Consider the following 4,917-nt stretch of genomic DNA (forward strand, 5'->3'; position numbering starts at 1 on the left):
GCAGGGTCCTTCCATGGCTAGCTGCATGACCAGGAGAGTCCCCAAACTGGTGCCAATACACTGGTATATGGTGCCATGTCATAAGGTAGTTGACTGTAGGGTTAGGATCCCAGAACTAGTATCCACCTACTGTTGGGCTGGGCCATGTCTGAAGGCAGGTGGCTGAGAAGCTGAAGCTGTCCTGGGGATGGTGTCAACCTCCTCATGGGTGGATCTGGTGCTCTGGGTATCCTAATGTCCTGCCTTCCCACTAGTGGGTAAGTTTTGATCCCCCAAAATACTACCAGCGCATTATGTGCAGAGCTAAGACCTGGGGTCTCTGGCTGTGGGATGGAGTCCTAGAGTTGGTATCCACCCAATAGTAGATAGAGCTAGGAACAAAAGAGTTCTGGGGCTAGTTCTGGCCCACCGAATCCTGGGGTCTCTGGGTGCAGTGTGCAAAGGTCCCAGAATTGATGTTCACACACAAGTGAGAAGGTCTAGGACCGAATCATCCTAGGCCTAATTCCCACTGCTGAGGAGTAAGGCTGGACCCCAAGGCTGGTTCTGGCCCACTGGTAGGTCAAGGCTTGATACTGAGTACTCTAACTCTGAGGTCTTGACTTCACAGACCTGTCGTCCTGTTGGGGGTGAGGCTGGGTTTTGGGTATTGTGGTGAGTAGGGCCAGTTTCAAGGGAGCTAAGGGGAGGTTCTACATCAACCAGCCTGCTACAGAAAGGATCTCAAAATGGTGTTTCCAACATTGCTGATGGTGGTCCTACATCAGGACAGCCCTGAGATCCCTTGGAACTGATCCTATTTGCCACAACACACAAAACCTAGCCTCACCAACAACAGGACAACAGGTCCAAAAATGGCTGCAGCCACTGTTTATAGCGCTAGAGTGAGTCCCAATTGTCTTCTCTGGGAGACTTTCCAAGATCAGCAAGTGAATATAATCCGAGTTCCTTTCAAATTGTTACTTGTGTCCTGGATCTCAGAGCTTGTGAGATTTTGTGTGTGCCCTTTAAGAGGGGAGTCTCTATTTCCCACAGCACTTAAGTTTTCCTGAAAGTAAGCCCCACTGGGCTTGAAAGCCAAATGTTATAGAGGCTTATCTTTCTAGTTCAGTGTCTCTGGCTGGGGGAGCTCAGTGTGGGGCTTGGACACTTATTCCTTGTGGATAGTCTCTGCAGTTGCAATTATTCTCCTGTTTGGGGGTAACTTACCCAGGGATATGACTCTTGACTATACTGTGTGTCCACTCCTCCTTTCCATCTTGTGGCTACTTCTTTACATCTTTAGTTGTAAACTATCTTTTCAGTTAGCATTCAGGTTGTTCTCATCAATAATTGACCTGTAAGTATTTGTAATTGTGGTGTGCTTCTGGAAGAAGGTGAGATCAGGGTCTTCCTACTCTGTCACCTTGGCCACTCCACCTCTGTGTATATGTATGTATGTATGTATATATATATATATATATATATATATTAATAAAGCTAGGATTATGTTGCTCTCCTATGCATTTTTAAATGTGTAGACAATTCATCTGTGTCCATCTGTTTTCAATTTGCATTTTGCTTCTTACAAGAAAAGGTGAAAATTTTGTACCCATTGTTGAGGAACAGGTATACAATTGATTTTGTTATTTATCCTTTTCTATAAGGAAAGATATTTTCTCACATATATGCTCCATAGAACAGTGCTTCCATTTTGACAGAAAATATAGGCATTGATTTTTTTTTCAGAATGATCATTTTGAGGATGAATGGAAGAGAGCCACGTTTCATTGAGGCATGTAAGTATAACACTTTTTTAAAGAAAGATCTTCAAGGTGACATAGATAAATTGATAGAGCATATAGATTATTCTTTTAATTCTAAAAGTAATTCTTTTCTTACATTACTTTGGAAGCATCCCAAAATTCAGAGAGATAGTTTTAAAACCCTCTTTCCTATGCTGAATTTCCAAAGCACCATCCTTGCATTTCACACATCACTGAAGAACCAAACTACCACTTTCTGAAAATCCATCAGAAAATTCTGAGATCTTAAAATAATACACAACTGGATAAAAACAGCAATTTAGATTTGCGAGAGACAGGGAAATGATATGGAAAAATAGTGGTCTTAATAAAGGAGCAGTTTTAAAAGACTTTATTGCTTCACCACCATAAAGAATGGGAAGTTGAGGTAGTAAGATGTGAAACACACAATGAATACTACCACGCACATCAGGACCATCCACAAAGCCTTTTTTCTCTTTGGTAGTTTGAGGGGGAACTTGGAATTCTTATAAAAGTTTTCCTGTTCTCCCTGTACAATAAGTAATAATTACAACAGAGAATACAAACTCTCCAAGTTCAACTACAGTTATGCCAATGGTAGATGCTATGCTAATGTATTGAAGCCCTAAATCAGCAAGTCAGGGCTCAGAGGGTTCAGTGTTGTTGTCTAATCCAACATTTCTCAGAACTGGAAGTGGCAAACAGGCAGTACCCACCATCACTCAGATGGCAGCACTGATGCTCAGATTGTACCTATTCCAGCCTCTGGTCCTGAAGGGCTTGAGGAGAAAGAAGTATCTCTGAATGCTGTTGCATATCAAGAAACAAATGCTGGCATAGATATTGAGATACTTCAGGTAAAAGTACAGAAAGCAAAGGGTCCTCTGGAAAGGCCAATGGTGGCTGATTTAATAATAAATCCAGAGGGGTAAGGACAGCACATGAGCACAATTAGCCACAGAGAAGTTGATCATGGAAATAATGGCTTTATTAGTCTTGCTGATGAAGTGACAGAGAACCCACAAGGCTATACTGTTGGCCCATAGACTAGGGATAAATCTTAAGATGTAAGTAGCTGCATAGAGGGAGTACTGAAATGACATTTGAAGATCAGTGTACATTGCTCTTGTACTGTTTGTGCTGTTGCTTCCCATCTTGAGGATTTGTGTTCCTTCCTTAGGGAAAGCATCAGAATGAGTATTTCTGCAGAAAATAGTCTATAAATGTAGTAAAGGTCATATCAGTCCATGTTTGGGTATACAAATAAACTTGTCTAGCAAAGAAGTATCCAAGTGTGAACTTTCATAAATTCAAAAGATCTTTTCTATATAAACTGAAAATAGCTTGCCAATCTACAAATGGATAACAGTATTGTCGAAGATATTTTGGGGTATCAAAAAAATCACTATATTGGCAATAGCCTCAGTCAGATTTTTTCCTTAGTAGTCAAAAGAAGAAGTATTCAAGCTTGCAGAGATAACCAACAAGCAAGTCTTCACTGACAAATAGTCCCTAAACATATATTTTAAGATTCTTGATTTACATTCGGTTTTACAATTTTATCTGTATTGTCAAAATTTGAGATCTAGGTTTCCCTGTCATCAGCCTATCTTTAATGGCAACCTTACCAGGGATTAGATGACTGCTGACATAAGTCTATGAACATTTAGGAATGAAACGTGGGGTAAAGGCCTGGGAAAGAACTAGCTGGTCACTAGGCCTTGGGAAGATAAGTCTTTGGAAAAAATAGTGCAACTCAGATAACCATTGTCTCTTTCAGAATTTGTCTAAGAGCACAATTAGCTCTATTTACATAACTTTGCACTTTCTTGACGCTTCAGTAACTTTAGAGATCTGTGTTTATTAATAAAATTACAGTAACTTCAGACATTCATATTTATTGAGACTATCCTTGCAACCATTGCAAGCAACTACCAGAGTGTGTGAAGGACTAAAGGATATCTGGTGGTAGATGTAGCAAGAGAGGTTGCCTCTACCTCAGCTCTTAGGGCATGTTCAGTGAAAAAGTTATTAATGTGGACAGTTACATTTCTAGCAATCATATTTGTCAGAAATCCTTCCCTCTAGTAAGCCAAAAATCCACATCCTTGTGGATAAATTCTACTTCCTGTTATGCATGAAACTCTTGAAATATCTAAAGATAGCAATTCTGTCATTTCTCAAATCTTCCCTTGTCCAGGTTAAATATCCATCCCAAATATGAAATAGTTCTTACACTTGGCTTTGGATCAGAACATTTTCCTTTTAGTCAAAAGGGACTACAATACAGCTTACTTTACCCATGAAAATGACAGTTTAGGAACTCCTATATTTGATTTTTTAGGAAATATAACGTGCATTTGATTGCAGAACAAAAGGATAAATCTGTTCTTAATACTCTCTTGTGATTTTCACCACTTGTAAAAGTAGTTAGTTTGCTTCACTTTTATAAAATTAAAAGGAAAATAAAACAGACTTAACAGTAACTATTGAAAGCAATATAGGGTCAAGGACAGTGCCTAAACACAACCAATGAAAAAAAATGTAAAAATCAGTCCACCCATGCACAGTTCATACAGTGTCAAACAACCTATTTGGTTCATTTGTGTTGACTACATGGGGCTCTTTGATAAACTGTATTTACTAACTGACTGTTGATTGCAATCAATCAGTTCATTCCAGTAAACAGCTACTTTAAATGTGCTGTTGTTCCCCGCCCCCCAGCACTGAGTTGATTGTTTTGCTTAATCGACCAGTTAGCTTAACAAAATGTAGCTAAAGGCCAATACTATCTTTTTGTGGTTTGTTTATTCACTGAACTAACTAAAATAATTGATCTTATGTTCTCTATGTGCGTGTGGTGTGTGTGTGTGTGCACATGCACCCTCAGTTGTGTTCAACTAATAAAAAGCCATATAAGGTAGAACAAAATTATTCTTTAAATAAAACTTAAGGAACAGTTAATATACATGAACTCTTCCCTGATTAACTTTGGTTTTGTTATAATAATTGTTAACAATCGCTGAATGCCTACTTTGGACAAGGTGCTATACTTTATATACACTCTCAATAGATCTTTCACAGCAATCCTGTGCAATAATAAAATATTTTACAAAAAGGAAAACTGAGGCCCCAAGAAAAGTAAGGCTCA

At 39.0% G+C, this 4,917-nt stretch overlaps 1 pseudogene; it reads right to left on the reverse strand.

Annotated features, from left to right (window-relative positions):
• Nucleotides 1-1,975: 1,975 nt before the first annotated feature.
• Nucleotides 1,976-2,920, reverse strand: LOC128069523 (putative P2Y purinoceptor 10; annotated as a pseudogene).
• Between the last annotated feature and the right edge of the window lie 1,997 nt (nucleotides 2,921-4,917).

This window comes from Budorcas taxicolor, chromosome X (genome assembly GCF_023091745.1).
Source record: "Budorcas taxicolor isolate Tak-1 chromosome X, Takin1.1, whole genome shotgun sequence".
Lineage (NCBI taxonomy): Eukaryota > Metazoa > Chordata > Mammalia > Artiodactyla > Bovidae > Budorcas > Budorcas taxicolor.